The 18425-nt window shown below is 39.6% G+C and overlaps 1 protein-coding gene and 1 pseudogene across 7 annotated transcripts in view; both read left to right on the top strand.

Moving 5' to 3' along the window:
* Positions 1–18425, top strand: part of DLGAP1 (DLG associated protein 1) — an 882341-nt gene that overhangs the window by 434534 nt on the left and 429382 nt on the right. The gene's annotated exons all lie outside the window — the stretch shown is intronic.
* LOC105860879 (alpha-enolase pseudogene) lies at positions 1306–4482 on the top strand (annotated as a pseudogene).

The raw sequence follows: 18425 nt of genomic DNA, 5'->3' as shown, positions 1-18425 counted from the left end.
TAACATATTAAAGCAGGAATGTCTGAAACATGCACTGTGTAATTTCAGCTGTCTCAGCCCAAATCAGGCATAGCTCTGGGGAGAACAGGGACAGGGAGTGCCAGCCAGCAGGTGTCTCTGTGATCCCCAGGCTGCCTGGGTGGTGGCCTTCAGAACACACCCCACGCAGGTCTGGGTCTTCCAGGCACACTGACCGCAGGGGTGGGCAGGGCCACCAACCACCTCTGCGGTGCGATTTCAAGGATGCCAACCCCCCAGTTCCCACCACTCTGCACTGGCCAGTGTCTGAAATTTTCCTGACAAAGCTTCCTTGTTAGCTTAAGCTACCGCTAAAGCTTTGACTCCTGATGCTATCCAACCATGCCTCTTGCCCTTTCTCTTCCACTCTATCCTACCACCAAAAATAGAGAGAGAGAGGGCAATATGCAAATGCAAATGTATAAGAATTCTATCTAATTCTACTCATTTGAATATTTACTGAAAAAGTCTGAGCAAGACATCAGTTGAAATCATAAAATTTCAGAATGGGCCGGGGTTTTGTTTTTGTTTTTAGCTTAAAATCAGGAATGACAAGTCAACGTATGCTTTTGGGATGAGTAAAACAAAATAGTTGAAGTCTGGGGTGGATGGTTGATGCCACAGAAAGCTCATTCGGTCAATCCACACATCCTGTTGGATTCATTTGTCGTCCCTGCAAGCTGTCACCCAACCTCTGTGTGGACACAGCCTCCCATGTGGACACCTCCAGGGGAGAGGATGTCTCCCCTCTCTTCCACTGACACCCGCCTCCTGACACCACCACTCTGCAGCTTGTTCTTGTCCACAAAGGCCACAGAAGTTGGTGTCATTCTTCTCTCATGGGCATTGCCACTTTATTAAAACACAGGAACTCCCAGAACCTTCTCCTCGTGCCATATACCTTGTAGTTTTCTCACGTAACATAGTTTCCATTCCCCAGCTCTGCTGGGCTCACCGAGAAGACAGTGCCTCCACCAGCAAGGACTTGAGCCAGGCAGCAGCCCAGGGGTGGGGCCCTGGGAGAGGAAAGCAGATACTGAGCACCAAGCACCCAAGAAGAAGCGCTGCAGTGGAGGCAGATGGGGGCGGGCAGGGGCTGTAGTCTCTTCCACAGACTCATGGGAAAAGGACAGGGATGAGGAATTTCATCGGGATGAAGGGATGAGGGATCTGCATTGGGTTGTTTATCCCACCTGAGCAGAGGCAGTCAGGAGCTGACTATCAACACTAATGCCTTTTAATTGCATCAGAGCACATTTATAGCTACCTGGACCCATGTCCACAGACTGGCGTGAAAAACTGATTTCCAGGTCTTGGTCGAAAGTGAAGAAACAAACAATATAAGCCATTGAGAAAGTACAGGCGTAGTTGCCACTCTCCTAGTCTGATGACTTCAAGATGAAATCAAGAGTTAAAGACAAAATGCTCTTAAAAATATGCCTAGAAATCTGTAATTGGAGCACATAAAAAGACAATATCATGGCTTTTATTTCATTAAATAGTCATTGTAAGAATATTAGCTTTGAGTAAATTATGATCTCAAATGTATCTAAGGAAATTATAAAAGTAAAAATAAATACCTCTGAATATACTCTTTTTAAACTTTAATGATTATAATAATATTTACAACACAAGGTCATAGTATTGTTCTATGGATTAAATGAGTTTAAATATGCAAAGCACTTGGAACAATGCCTGGCAGAGTAGGCCCAATCAAACTATTTGCTCTCATTATATAGATGTTATCTTTTTGTAATTATGGTTACAATTGAATTTGAGAATTTTAAAATAAGATGAAAGATTAGTGCCCATTTAAGTTAGTGGTTTACAAAATTTTTTTTTTTTTTTTTGGCAGAAAAATCCAGTGTTCAAAATCCTTTCTCTAAACAACAAGGTAGTGCAGACCCAGTGAGAAGTGCAGGCAGAAAGGAGTGGTCTTCCCAAGGTGGGGCCAGATTCCTACTGCTGAGCAATCTCGCCCTGAGGCAACTCTGGAACCCAGTCTGAAAACTAAGCGGAGGCACCCTACCATTTCACTGATGAGGAAAATAAACTCTAGGGATGTTGATGCTCTCATTCTCAGAGCTAGCTCATTCAGATTGCTTTCCAGAAAATAATTAATACCTAATATACCTGGAAACAAGTGCTATTTACAGGGCGATATTCAAAGTATTTAACCAGAAACCAATCAGAATGGCTGTCAGAGCCTGGTCTTGATAATCCCTTCTGTGTCAGGAATTAATTCTTCAGTTGCTAAATTATAGAGCATTTTTGTAGGGGCAGGGTGTCACCAGTGAGGGGCTGGATAGCTGGGGGGCTCAGGACAATAGGTAGTTGCCAACTGGTATGAAAGTGATTTTAATGCCTGATGATTTCAGCAAGGTACATTCATACCAGATGAGTGCCAGCCACATGTCACCTCTGGGCATTTGAAGATATCTTCTGCAGGCTGGAAAAATTCCACATTGGATTGGAATCCTGTTGAGAATCGGTTACCATAGATGAAAATTCTGGAGAACCCCATCTGTTTCTTCTCATTTGGTCTATCTAGAAATTAAAGTTCTCCTCTGGGCTCTTCCAAAACATGGGCATTTATTGTCTTCTGAAGAAGGAACTGTTAATGATGTTGACCATTTTTAAAGAAGATAACAGTGTGAATCACCTCGCTTATATAAGAGACAATAATGTGAATCAAATATCCATTGCCATCAGTGACTTCATCTGTAATAAAGAAGTATTATTAAGTTAAAATAAAATTCTTGAGGCCTTGCTGGCTTGACACTGGCCTCAGAGTCTGCAGCACCCTCTGCTTCTTTCCTTGGTGACGAGATCCGGAGCCAGATTCACCATGTCTGTTTTCAAGCTTCATGCCAGAGAGATCTTTCAGGCTCATGGGAATCCCACTGTTGAGGTTGATCTCTGCATCTCAAAAGGTGTGTTCAGAGCGCCTGTGCCCACGTGTGCTTCTGCTGGAATCTGTGAGGGCCTAGGGCCCCTTGCTGTATGAGGAAGGGTACTTGAAAGGATGTTGAGCACATCAGTAAAACCATTGTACCTGCCCTGGTTAGCAAGAAACTGAGGGTCATGGAACAGGAGAAGACTGACAAGCTGATGATCAAGATGGATGGAATAGAAAATAAATCTAAGTTTGATGCAAACACCATTCTGGGGTTATCCCTTGCTATCCGCAAAGGTGGTGTCATAGAGAAGGGGTGACCCTGTACTACCACATCACTGACTTGGTTGTCAACTCCGAACTCATCCTGCCAGTCCTGGCTTTCAGTGTCATCAGTGGTGGTTCTCATGCTGGCAACAAGCTGGCCATGCAGGTGTTTATGGTTCCCCCAATCCCCACCACTGCAGCAAACTTCAGGGAAGCCACACACATTGGAGTGGAGGCTCACCACAACCTGAAGAATGTCATCAAGGAGGAATGTGGGAAAGGTGCCACCTATGTGGGGACAGAGGTGGATTTGCACCTAACATCGTGGAGAATAAAGAAGCCCCATAGCCGCTGAAGAGTGTGACTGGGAGAGCTGGCTACACTGATAGGTGGTCACTTGCAAGGATGAAGCCACCTCCGAGCCCCTCGTCACCTGACTTCCAGTCTTCCGATGACCACGGCAGGTACATCACACTTGCCCTGCTGGCTGACCTGTACAAGTGCTTCACCAAGGACCACCCAGTTGTGTCTATTGAAGATCCCTTTGACCAAGAGGACTGGGGAGCTTGGCAGAAGTTCGCAGCTAGTGCAGGGATCCAGGTGAGGTGGGCAACCTCACAGTGACCAACGCAAAGCAGATTGCCAAGGCCATGACCCAGAAATCATGTGACTGCCTCCTGCTCAGAGTGGACCAGATCAGCTCCGTGACTGAGTCCCTTCAGTACACACTGGCCTGGTCCCAGGGTTGGGGCGTCATGATGTCTCATCATTCTGGGGAGTCTGAAGTCACCTTTATCATCGACCTGGTGGCAGGGCTCTGCACTGGACAGATCAAGACTTGTGCACCTAGCCTCTCTGAGCGTGTGGCCAAACACCACCAGCTACTTGGAATCGAGGAGAAGCTGGGCAGCAAGGCTGTTTGTAGGCAAGAACTTCAGAAGCCCCCAGGCCAAGTAAGCAGTGGGCCCTTCGGTCACTGGCCAGCTAATTAGACCCCTCCCCTCACATCACCACAAGCACCCCACCACCCCGACCAATAAACTCCTATGACATTCTCACTGCTTCCTTAGAACGTCTACAGAAGCAAAGTTTGACCACCTGGAACCCTGTAGGAAACCCTAGCTCATGTGTTAGGCTGAAACCATTGTTTTTCACTTTGCTTTCCACTGAGTAGCTACAGCCATGGGTACCTGCAATGTCTTCTCCAAGGTGGCCACAGACGAGATCCCCAGGGGTCTTATGTGCAAAATAAAAAGCCTCAGTGACCCATGACAAAAAAAATTAAAATAATAAATAATAAAATTCTTAATCCTATCTCATTGCAGACAATTAAGCAGTATTTGTCTGGTACAGTAGTTACAAATGATTTTTTTATTTGTCATGCAAAATATGTTGAAGAATAGAAAGTCATAGCTGAATGCTACTAATTATAGAAGTTGATCTGTAGCTCCATCTTTACAAAAGAGTTTACGAGAATACTTGTCATTTGCTTGCAATAAATTGAAATAAATGACTTCTTCCAGTGGTTCTTGACACAGACTATCTACCTGCATAAGAGGCAGGTGATGGTGACAAAAGAGAAAAAGAACAAAGCCCTACAGGGTGCCTGATGGGAGAATTGGTAGGATGATTTGGATGGGAAGAGGGAGGATGTTCCAGGGGAGACAAGGGGAAATGTGTGTTCAGGGACAATCAAAGCGCATCCAGCCAGCTGATCAACTTGAGCTAGGGTGACTTCCTGCTACATACATCACGGAGTGTAGTTCCCCCCATGTCCAAGGCAGAACTGTACCTCTTTAGTATTCCAGAAAAGTATCTGCACATCACTTTTCTGGGTCCTGGGGGAGGGAGATAGGCACAGGAGAAAATTCATTTAAGTATATGACTTAAAATGAAGTGCATTTGGCTAATGAGTAAGCAGCTGTTTGGTTAAGCAAATGACTCATACTGGGGTATTTATGGAGCACAACTATTTTTCAAGCCTATAAAAATTTAAAGGAAAAAAAAAGTCTCTTTACAATTCCAAAGCAGATGTTGCTGCATTTATGAAAAAAAAAAAAAAAAAGAACTGAACAGTAAACCTTGCTTAGGTGGATCAATGTGTCAATGTATCTATTAAAACATATGTTAGTCTTCCTAAGAAGTACTACATTTCTTTTCATTGAACAGAGAACATTTATAGAGCACTTATTTTGTGCATTGTTCTATGTTTAAAAGAATGTAAGACAAAGGCCCAGCCTTTAAGGAGTAAAGTCTGATAGGAAGTTACATCATATGCCAAAAAATATATACCTAATAATGAAAAGCAAGTTGTAAAAATGACAACCCTGGGAGTGCCAGGGGCTGTAATTAGCATGGCTTTTTATTTGCTTATAACTTAATAGCTAATATTTTTTTAGAGCTTAGTGTGAGCCAGGCCTGGAACATTGAAAGCCTCTTGTTATAAAAGCATATATTCTAGAGAGTTTAAAATGTAACTAAAAACAGCATCATAAGTCACATCAAGAAGGGAGAGATGGCTGTGTCTTTGGAGCTTCACATTCGGCTCAGAGGTGCTTGTTAACTGAGTTGGAAAAGGAATCAAGATATGTCGGGGAAGCTCAAGGAGGCAGATACATCTAGCTGATGTCTTTGAATAGGATTCACACAGGACCTTGATGTGAATTGCCTTTGAAGACTGGGTAAGATTGGACACATGGAAGGGATTTTTCAAGAAGGGAAAATGTCTTGACCAAAACCAATGGGGCAGAAATAAGAGACAGTCGCTCCTCACGAACACAAAGTGTGGTCAGGATCAGTAAATAACCCCATCTGAGTGGAGGACACATTCAGGGGACAATGGACGGCAAGGGTGGCCAGGAATCAGATATTAGTAATAACATTTCAGGGCAGGCTAAATTCTGTAGGCAGGAGAAAGGCTGGAAGACAGACATGGATTAGCAGAGAAAAGATTAATCTAGCTGGTGCAACTTGTGTGGCAGCAAGGTAAGACGGGGCGGGGGCAGGGGGACAGCAGTTAGGAGTGGACTGTGGACTGGCTCTGACAAAGGCACAGTAGGACTTAACCAAGGTGGAGGCAGAGAGAACACCAAGGAAAGGAAAACAAAGGAAGAGCAAGGAAAGGTGATGACTGCTTAGCTATGCGAAGCATCAGAAAAGAAAATTGAAGATGGCTGTAGACCCTCCAGTCCAGGTGACAGGATGAACGGGATAAGAGTAAATCTGTCCCATCAGAGGAGAAATCATTTTGGACACACTGAGTTTGCAGTGCCCTCAGGACAAACAAGTGAGACAAAGTCCCTCACAGACAGCTAACAAGGTAGCACTGGGACTTAGTAATAAGTGGGGACTTGGGGTACCTGTGTGAATAATCTAGCACAGGTGAGGCGTGGGATAATCGCAGAGATAAGGTCTCTGAGACTACGTTAGGACAAAAGCACCTTGAGTTGGGGAGACAGATGAAGGACACCCGCCCTCTGAAGGCATGCTGGTTTGCTCTGGCCACCGTAATAAGGCACCACAGACGAGGTGGCTTAAAGAACAGAAATTGGTTTCCTCACCATTCTGGACACTGAAGTTCAACATCAAGTTGTCAGCAGGACTGGTTCCGTCTGAGGCCTCTCGCCTTGGCTTGCAGATGGCCACGCTCTCCGTGTGTCTTCACCCGGTCTCCCCTCTGTGTGCGTCTCCTTCCTAATCTCTTCTTATAAGGACACCAGTCAGCTTGGATTAGGGCATGCCCTAATGACCTCGTTTTACCTTAATTACCTTTTTATAGGCTCTAGCTCCAAATACACTTACATTCTGAGGCAGTAAGGGTTAGGGACTCAATATATGAATTTTGAGGGACACACTTCAACCCAGAGGAAACGATGAGAAAACACACAAATGGGAAGAGAACGAGCGTCAAAGCTTTAACAGAAGCCAACGACCAGAGAACTATTAATACACACTCCTTTTTCTGTTTGCATATCAAGTGTCACCCGGGCTGACATTCTCCCAGATCTTGCCCATTTAAACATCTCGTGCTGTGTAGTAAATAACACTGCAAAGTTCACTGTTCACGCTGTATCTTGTCCATTCCATGTACTGTGGGAGCATGGTGCTGGCATCCAGCCAAAAGGGACCTGAAGAAAACCCACGTGCATACATGTGTGTGCCAAATTAGCTGAGAAGCAGAAATGACGTGGAGGCAGGGTGACTTGTAGAGGTAATTTTTTTAATGCCAATAAAATCTGCATCCTAAAAGAAAAGTGACAGCCACAGTGCAAAATGGTTGAGCTACTCTAGGCTTTGTCTGATGATTTTCTGATTTTTTTTTCCCTTTCAAAAGACTACAAACTGGAGAAGTTTCAGAAGGTTTTCAATTCAGTGAGGATCTTTTTTTGTTTTTTGGTGTTTTTTTTTTTTAATCTGTCCCCAGGAGCATCTCTTTCTCTTCTTTCTATTATTTCTGACCAAATAGGGCTCTCTGTGCCTTGTTTTTTGTTCAGAATTTCAGATCAACTGGCCTTCCCTATCTCTTCCTGAAGTCATAGGTCCATGTTCCCATGGAGATTCTGTTATCTCTTTGAAATACTATAAAGTGGGCTAATGATTTATTGTCTCATCTGGTAAGTTTTGCAAGTGTTTCTTTCATAATGGAAGAGTCTTTTTTTTTTGAAGGTGGGGAATTTAGACTTTTTGTTTTTAGAAGGAGGGTGGGGTGCGAGGAATGCCATAATCTTACATTATGGTGTTAACCACTTCGGTACCAGCGTGGACTATAGTTGACAGCCACAGATGAACACGCACAGTGACTTTAGCCGACAGCCGTGGTATGACTTTTCTAATTTTTCATTTATCAAAATAAAATTGTGAACATTTAAAAATAACGTAATGAAAATATATATGTATATGTTACCTATTCTGATTTCCATTACAAGTAAAGCTGCCTGTAAAGTAAAACAAGCTTTCAGTGCTTTAAAGCTTTCCTCATCACACAAGAGCAAAACGGATTCGTCATCAATGCACGGCACACACTACCGTGTGGACTATGAGTGCCGGCTGTGAGCAAGGTTTTGCAGCCGGTGAGCACTGTACTGAAGTGGTTAATCATTCTTTGCTTGATTTATATTCTTTTACGGGTTTAATCTTGTATTCAGTTTCAAAAGAGAACCCAAAGCATTTTTTTTTTTGCAACGTAAGTATGTGTCAAGTAAGCTCTGGTACTCAGGATGGCTCATTTTGTATGTTACTTCGTGGAAAATAGATTCTCACACCCTAGTAACCAGCTGGTGTGAACTTGGCAAGCAACAGGTCCTTCCTGGGTCTTAGCTGCCTCATCTGTTGAAGTCAAAGACTGACAGATTGCTAAATACATCAGGAAAATATGTTTCATTGGGGGACTGTTGAACTTAGGGTCCTATTAAAATATACAGATAAACTTGTCCTTATAGCATTGGCATGAGATTAAATGAGTATAAAGTCAACTCAAGAAGTGGCAACTATAGAGATTATCATTATTGCATATGAGCTTTTAGGAATTTCTGACCCACAAAACTGTGAAAAATAAAAGTGATTGTTGTCATAAGCCAAAAAAAAAATTATCATTATTAGTTCAAGGTATCTGTTGTCTTTTCTTGCTGGATATTCCATAAATTCTTACAACACTATATTAATGAGTAACAGAAACAGATGTACCTATAACTTTGCCATTAGATCTCAAATAAGGAAATATAAGCCTAAAAAGCAAATATTCTTCTGTATTCCTTTGACTCTTAAGAAGAAACCCTCTAAAACTTCCTCTAATAAATATGCATTCTAATATTTTCTGTAAGTAAATTTTATAAGACCCTATATTCCTGATATGTTAATATAATTCTTTAGATATAAACAACAGTGATTCCATTTTACTCTTTAGTCATCATACTGAAGTTTTAGTAATTATGGAAAACTACATTTGAGAAAAAATGTAAAAATAAATCTCATAAGATATATAAACAATGAGGGTTCTTGTCTTCATCTTTCACTATTTTATCATATTCTCAAACCAAATAAATAGGTAATTATTAATGACCTAAACTGTGCAAGACACTGTCCTAGCATGCCGTAGAATATGCCAAAAAGCCCCAAATGGGCTGTTTGCCACCGCTGAGCTTCCAGACCAGGTGGGGAGAAAAGGCACAATGACAAGGGGAAGAAGAGAGGTAGCTGGAATGAATGTCTTAAGGGCCTCCTGTGTGTGCATCAGGGATGTAGATAATAAGAACATCTCATAGGCTGCCCCATTAAAACCTCACCACATTTCCAAGAGGTACCTAACATTACCCCATAGATATTCAGAGAAAGTAAATTACAAGCACCAAATCCCAGGTCTGCCTGCCCTGCTATAAAAGCATGTGTATTTTCTATATTATCATGCCCATCATGAAAAGTTATATAGTAGCCAGAAACATAATCATATAAAAAACAGTCCAGATAACCACAAAAGGGTTGTCAATAAGACAATAGCAATGAAAAGTATGTCTCAGGATATCAGAAGAGGAAAGAATTGCTAGATTAGGATCATCACGGAAATCCCTACAAAATATAACCTGACGTTATATGTCATGTTTATAATATATATGGGACAGCATACTACAAATCCTCTATTATCCAGTTCAAGCCATCTTGGGACGCCCAGAAAATATCCAGTCAGTCCTTTATTTCAATCTTAAGCATTTTATTCCAGCCCATACAGAATCTGAAGGCCATTGGAGATTTAGGGAGAGTTTTTCTCTCCTGGTTGACTCATTCTCTGAGCTGTCCCCAGGTCCTTGTCCTTCCCCACAGAGCCGTCTGGAGCTCTACGTGCCACTCCTTTACCTTGGCAAAACCCATTCCCAGGGGCTCTTCTCTTCCTTCCCTCTCCCTGTGATCTCTCAATCCTTATGCAGCCTTCTAACTCCCTCACCCAAAGCCCTGCCTCCTTTGGTGCACGACCCCAGCAAGAGTTGTTGCTGCTGGGGTCGTGCACCGTTGTCATGGGTCTCCACCATGCCTGAGTCCTGGCTGGTGGGGAGGAGGACAGGAGCCTCTCAGGGCATCGTCAGAGAGACACTCACACTTCGCGCCATGGGAATACGGATCTTCAATAAGCAGTTCTCCTTGTGCTCAGTTTTGCCGAAGTGTGTCCATTTCCTTGCCAGCTTCCAGTCATGTCACAAAAGGTGACAGGGGAGGCAGCAGAGGGGGATGGGAGGGAACCAAGCGTTCTCCAAACATAACTATCACCTGAGTCTTTTAAGTGATGCTCTGATTTAATAAATACATTTTCCCCCCACAAATACCCTGCATTCTGCCCATCTAAAAATACAGGCCTTCTGTAGACAGGCATTTCTAATTTTTAAATTTTCTTATAATTTGAAGTTCCACTGTTTTCAATGCATTTGTTAAATGAGCATCCCTTTACAAATGGGAATCTATATGAAAATGAACTAAGATCTTGTCTTTAAAAAGGAACCTCAGAGAGTAAGTCCAAGAGTTCCATTGTATAACATGGTGACTATAGGGTGACTATAGTTAATAATGATGTATTGTGTACTTCAAAATTGCTATGAGAGTGGATTTTAAGTGTTACCACCACAAAAAAAAAATGGTACATGAGATGATGTAGATGTTAATTAACTTGATTTAGCTATTCTACCATGTATACCTCTTTCAAAGCACATTGTGCACCATAAAGATATACAATATTTGTCAAAGTTAAAAAACAAGTAATGTTTTTAACAAGTAACCTGGGAAACTTGACAGTAGTAAGCATATGGACATACTATGTGGACTCTAGAGAAAGAACGATGCAGTGAAAATTGCCGAGTTTTTTCGTTTGTTTTTATTTTTGTTTTGTGAGAGGACTAGGAAAGATATGTGGTCCTAACACCTGTACATCTAAGACAAAGCTCAATTATTCTGCTGTAAATTAGAAAAACACGCTTTCTTTTGCAAACACATTTAAATCACATTGAACAAAATTACCTTGGGCAAAGATGAAAATCCCACCTCATTTTGGATAAAGTATTCTAACGCCCTAAGCACTTCCTTGCCCTGCTCCTCAGGCACAACCCTGAAACCTGCTTTCTCTCCTTTGGCAAAGTCTTTCTCATCTAACTGATGTTCCCATTAAAAGCTGGGCGGCTGCTCACAGGTCCCGACAGCCAAGACCCCGCCTATCAAATCTACGGTGATATCAGAGATCAGACCCTTTCTACCTTTGCCCCCCTCCCCTCCTTGCCATCTCTACCTCTCTCATTAGTTCCTTTTTAATTTTTATTTTTAATTGACAAATAATAATTGTGTGTACTCATGGTGTACAATGTGATATTTTGATCTATGTATACATTATAGAAAGATTCCATGCAGCTAATTAACATATCCATCACCGCACCAATTTATCATTTTTTGTGTGTGGTGAGAGTGTTAAACATCTATTTTAACTATTTTGAAATATACAATACATTGTTATTAACTGTGGTCACCATGCAGTGCAATAGATCACTAAAAATCACTTATTTCTCCATTCTAACTGAAACTTTGTACCCTTTGATCAACATTTTTCCTTTCCCCAATCCTCCCCTTCCCCCAGCCTCTGATAAACATCTTTCTGCTCTGTTTCTAAGAGACCAGCTTTTTTAGATTCCACATATAATTGAGATCATACAGTAGAGGCATGCATTGCTTAATGACAGTGATGAATTCTGAGAAATGCATCACAAGGTGATTTCATTGTGCAAACACCATAGAGTGTACTTACACACTCTTAGATGGCAGAACCTACTACACACCTAGGCTATGGGATTTAGCCTATTACCCCAAGGCTACAAACCTATACAACATGTTACCGAACTGAATGCTGGAGACAAGTGTAACACGATGGTATTTGCATATCTAAACACAGAAAAGGTACGGTAGAAATATGGCATTATAATCTTACGGACAACCCTTGTATATGCCGTCGGTTGCTGACTAAAGCATCATTATGTCACACATGACTATAGCTGTCTTCCTTTGCCTTATTTCACTTAGCATAATGTCCTTCATGTCCATCCATGTTGTCACAAATGACAAAATTTTCTTTTTAAGGCTGTATAGTATTCCATTGTGTACATACACTACATTTTATTTATTCATTCATCCATCCATTGATGGACATTTAAGGATATCTTCATTACTCAGTGTAGACATCTCACCCAAAGAAGGGGATTATTCTTATACTTTCCACATACTCTTGATTTGATCCTACTTGCAAAACTTCGACAGTGCTCTTCCCTCCCTGTGCCTCTGTCCATCAGAATCCATCCCATACGCCATAGTAAATTACAACAGGAGAGAAGCTCAGGGTGCAGCATCAAACCATAAGAAGACTTGGGGAGAAAAATGGAATAGTCATCTAGAGTGGGAAGAGCTTTTAGACTTTGGAAACAACAGAAGAAACCATAAAAGTGGGAATCAACATAATTGATTACCTAATATTTTAATATTTTAATATGGCATAAAAATAAATAAAATGAAAAAATTTTAACAAAAACCTATAAAAACTCAGCAGATTGTGTGTCAAGACAATTTTAAAAGAGAAAATATAGTTACTAAAACATCATATAGAGACATGTTAACAATTTAACCTCACTAGTAATTTAAAAGAAATGCAAGTATAAATCGTGAAATACAATTTTTTTCCTATTAGCATATTTGTTAATGATATGACCTAATCTCTAATGAGGGCATGATGAGACTAGAACCTTTATACCTTGCTGATAACATTATAATTTAATACAGATCTTTTGAAAAGCAATTTATCTCATATATTAAATGGTAAAAATGGATTCATGTGTTTGACTCAATGATTTCAGTATAGGAAATTACCCTAAGAAAATAATATAAAAACTAGAAAGTTATAAGTACAAACACATCCAGCATCAAATTATTTTCCAATTTTTTTTAAAAAATGAACAGAGCAAATTTCTGATGTCATAGGTATAGATAATTTACAAAATCTTCATGGTAGCAATGAAGAAAATTAATACTATATAAAAGTATGCATCATGAAACAGAAAATACCAGAAGAAAAGCATAATAGTGGTATGCTAGGATGGTGAGAATTATGGGTGATATTTGTTTTATTTTTTCTATTCTCTATATTTTGCATAATGCATTTTATTATGGTAAAATATATATAACATAAAATTTATTATTTTGACTACTTTTTAAGTGTAGCGTTCAGTGGCATTAAGTACATCCACATCATTGCATAACCATCACCTCCATCCATCTCCAAGACTTTTCATCTTACCAACCTGAAACTCTGAACCCATTAAACACAGACTTCCCCTCTCCTCCCAGCCCCTGCTAACCACTAGTCTACTTTCTGTCTCTATGAATTTGGCTCCTCCAGGTGCCCCATATAAATTAAATCATACAATATTTGTCCTTTTTGACTGGCTTATTTCACTTTGCACAGTGTCTTCAAGGGTCATCCATGTTGTAGCCTGTGTCAGACTGCCCCACCTTTTTAACGCTAAATGAGATTCTATTGTATGTGTACATCACATTTTGTATCCACTCATCCATCACTGGGCACCTGGTTTGCTTCTACTTTTTGGCTATTGTGAATAATGCTGCTAGGAACAGCAAAAATGTCTGCCTAAGTCCCTGCTTTCAGTTCTTTTGGGTGTATACCCCTAGTGGGATTTCTGGACCATATAGTACCACATTCTTACCAACACTTGTTTTCTGTTTTTTGATAATAGCCATCGTAATGGGTATGAAATGGTATTTCATTGTCGTTTTGATTTGCATTTCCCTTACGATAAGTGATACTGAACATCTTTTCATGTATTTATTGACCATTTGCGTATTTTGTTTGGAGAAATGTCCATTCAAGTCCCTTGACTTGAATGGACAAGGATGTTTGTTTTGTTGTTATAGAGTTGTATAAAATGCATGTTTTGTGCATATATTTATATATATAATTTCTTATTTGTAATTGACATAAAAAATGTATAACATAAAATTTAACTACCTCAAACACGTTATGGAAACATGCTTGAGCATAAATAACTGAGAAGAAAGAAGATAGAATGAATCAACCAGAGAACTAGAGGGAGTTATATATAAACATATATGTACACACATATATCTGAATATAGATAGATAGACATATGTCTATATATCAGTTTATATAGATATAAACTGATTAGTGGTACAATTTTGTTTTTATATACCTTGACCTGTTGTATTTTTCATAAGTAATGTTTGGAATTCAGACAATCAAAAAGATTTAAAACAACACAAACTGTAGTGTTTTTAATGAACCCCCCTTTTTATTTTTCTATAGACATATATTTGTGTGTGTGTGTCCTTAAGGACTGAGAACTTGGCCATTACAGGATTGTCGTATTGTTAGCTGAATACCATTAAATGACCAAAGCTGGTTTTGGCTTCCTGATAAGAACCTAAGAAAAGAGACTTTCCTTAGTTGCCTTGTAGGGTCCTGGTTCAAGAAGACCAGTACTTTTTAATTGTGTAAAATCCTGGTTTTAAAGGTGTTTTTGTTTTTGTGTTTTGGCTCCTCAAAATCCACTGAAGTTGTCACAGTCTTGGAGACCATTAGAGAACAAGATTTTCTAAACCTATAGCCCCGATACTCTCCAAAACAACCAGGTAGGAATTCTCTCTGGGTGCACGGATGATGTCTTGCCTTACCCTTAGTAGAGCTCAGCTTACCAAAGGATGAGTGGATAAGAAATTCTTAAAAAGTGACTCTTGGAGCAATATTTTCAAAATGCAGTCTGCAAGCACTTGGGGGTGGGTAATAGCAATGGATTAGTCATACCAATACTTTTTTAGGAAAAAAACTGAAAGAATATAATAGGCCAAATGCGTGGGATTTATTGATGAAACTTGTTTCAGCTGGATACACAAATATATATGATTTATACATCATATATATGTTTTATTATGTATATATTTACCTACACATCTACTGGTCTGCATGTAAAATGTATTGTTACTGTCAGTAGCAATCAAAAAGAAATGTTAAGCCACTGATTTAGATGGCTTAATTCTAAACTAAGGGAAAGCAGTTAGGATGAAAAGGACTCCTACCTCTGGATGGGAAATAATAGCAACCACCGTCAAAAGCTGGGCAACAACTTACTCCACAATTCTTGCCAGAGTCTAGTTCATTTTCTGGGCCAAATCTACAGACTGAAATCTGGGTGGAGAAAAGCAACCTCGGGTTCTGCTGTAGCTACTGGGAGAAGGCAGGAGGGGACAGCTGTTCTTTGGTCCCAGGAACCTGCAGCTGATGTGGGGTCGAAGGCTACTACAACTGTCTCGATGCTTGATTAGGACACAAACCTGCATTCCACCACTTCCACTTGAGGAAGTAAAGGTACAGCTTGACTAGAGACTAGGATGGGAGCTGACTTCATGGGCCTGGGGTGCAGGATTCCTGTGGGACCTCTTAGCAACAGAGTGGGCCTGTATTCAAGTCTTGAATCCCAGTTGACATTGAAACAGATTTTAGATAAATTAGGGAGGGGGACCCCTTTCACTTGCATATTTTTAACCATAATACTGATACCAAAATACCTTTAATACAATTTAATAAGAAAACATTCTTGGTTCTAGATTTTGTACCTGTTTGAAGGTTAACCGATTTAAAACCCAGGAGTGAAAAGTGTGTTACTCTTTCACAGTCCAATAGCAGGGCAAGATGTTTATCTTTTTCTTTGTTTTTCTTTATTTTTTAGATTTTCTAAAATGTGTACCCCTTGATTTGTGCCACTTGATCAATCCAGTATTTCTCCTTCATCTCACACATGTTCCTCTTACAACTTTGCTATAAGGTGTAGCACTGACGTTTGTTGTGAAATAGCTTTGACAGTGTATTTGAATTAAAGTACAATGTTCATTATCAAGGCACTCTTTCTTTGGAGGACTTTTTATTATTACTGCTACATAATTGATCCTAATGGTTCCAACAAGAACACTGAGACAAAGTTGTACTTTTTTTAAGCTGTCATATTTTCCTAGAGCTCTGGGGTTTGAAAAAAATACAAACAAGTCATCTCATTTATTCTCTGTGAGATATAAAACTAAAGCTCTGATCATTTAGCCAAAATAAAATTCAGTGGAATCATATACAGAAGGGGGAGGAAAGTAAGTCGCATAAGTACAATGGTATTCAATGCCTCTTAAATTCTGCATTTTCATTTTTGAAATATGTTTGCTTCATCCTGCTCTGGAAAACTGTGTTCTGTTGCTTTACCTACAAAAACAAACATTAATCAAACTTACCATTATTATTAAGCACTGATTAAACGCCCACATCCTAACACAACAAATCTGCTGACTGCTGTACGTGGGCCTTCCATCCTAACACACAGGCAAGACTGATAGACATAAGAAGGCCTTTTGTCAGAAGTATTTAATCCTAGAGTCTTTTCCTTTACATATTCTATTCATGAAAGGTCCTTTACACAAAACACATTTAAAAAAATCAAATAAACATCATTTTTGGTTAGAGCCTCCTTAACTGCAAGCTGACAGACATAGAATAGTTGACAGAAGGAAGCTGGCATTCTTTATTAAGGGCAATAATTTTGATTTTGCATAAATTTGTGAATATTCACTGCTAAAATAACCTGAAGAGCTGCATCTGTGCTCATTTCTTTGATAGAATTTTTTAAAGAACAGATTGAAATTGTGAAACTTCTATAACTTGGGCCATGGTACTCTTTTTTCTGCAAGCATGGATCTCTTTTATAATTTAGGTCCTGGACCACTCTCTTCTTTCTATGTGTATCTTTTTTTTTTTTCTTTTTTTTTTTTTGAGAGCAAGCACCCTTCTCTCTCTAATATTCTTTTCCCATGGCTGGAATGTGTTAGTAGCAAAACACACTCTCAATCAGGTACTAATTAGGTAAAATGTGCAAAAGGATATTTTGTAAATAACATGTGTTATTTACACATAATAAGAGACCCCATTGTATTTCTCTGCCATTTAGTCTTCAAGAAAATGTGACTAAAGGTTACATTTCTTTTTAGGTGAGATTTATTGAGTATGTTAATTGACCTCATGATAATTAGTAAGATTTTTAATATACCTCTGTAAAAGTAGAATGCTGTAAAATTTGGCATATGTAAATTAAAATATTTTGACCTGGAGAACTGAACCACCTTAATCTTCAGTTTTTTTCTTCTAAACTTTTTCACAGTAGGAAATTAAATAATCATAATTTTCTTTGAATATTGTTAAAAAGAATAATAGCATTTCTCTTTTAAAATATACTCCCTATCTTCCCAGTCTTGTTCATTCATTAGTTAATCTCTTCCCCCTTTTTTGTTTCATTGGTCTCCTGCCACCTGCAACATATGTATTTTAAAAGAAAGTTGGAAGAAAAATGTTGTGTAATTTTTCTTCCCCAAAAAAACAGTCCAGGTAAGGTAGCTCATGCCTGTAATCCTAGCACTCTGGGAGGCCCAGGCAGAAGGATCACTTTAGAGCAGGAGTTCGAGTTCAAGACCAGCCTGAGCAAGAGTGAGACCCTGTCTCTAGTTAAAATAGAAAACACGGGCCAGGTGTGGTGGTATGTGCTTGTAGTCCTAGCTACTTGGGAGGCTGAGGCAGGAGGATCGCATAGCTTGAGCCCAGGAGTTTGAGGTTGCTGTGAGCTATGATGATGCCAGTGCACTCTCCCCCGGGGGGACAGAGCAGACTCTGTCTCAAAGAAAACAAACAAACAAAAACGGTTGTTTTGTTTGTTACCAGTTCCCCTTTATTATTTCTCTTCTTGTCAATTATTTTGATTATTAGCTCTCTAAAGTTGGGCAGGGGGAAGGAAGAAAAATAAAACTCCCTTACACCGTATTACTTAATGGCTGTCCCAGCAAAAGTTTGGTTGGGTATGATGATTCGAAGTTCTAAGGAAAGGCATTTTCTTTGAATTTCAATTATCTCTACTTGTTCTAGATAATATTTGCACAAATAATTGAATATTGATTCTAAATCATCCTCCAAACATTACTGTCTTCTTTCTAAAACTTCATCAAACTATTATGTGTCTTTTGAAGACCAGGAATATAAACATAAAGATGTTAACATGTTAACTATTTAAAGCTGCTATGGTGGTTCTCTTCAACCTATTCAAGTAAAGAGATCATACATGGTATGTTTTTATGTAACTTTCTGTACTGTCAAGGTTCCTTTAAGGTGTATGTTCAG

This window comes from Microcebus murinus, chromosome 17 (assembly GCF_040939455.1).
Source record: "Microcebus murinus isolate Inina chromosome 17, M.murinus_Inina_mat1.0, whole genome shotgun sequence".
Taxonomy (NCBI): Eukaryota; Metazoa; Chordata; class Mammalia; order Primates; family Cheirogaleidae; genus Microcebus; species Microcebus murinus.
The sequence above is the reverse complement of the archived record's forward strand: the minus strand, read 5'-3'. Positions and strand labels throughout refer to the sequence as shown.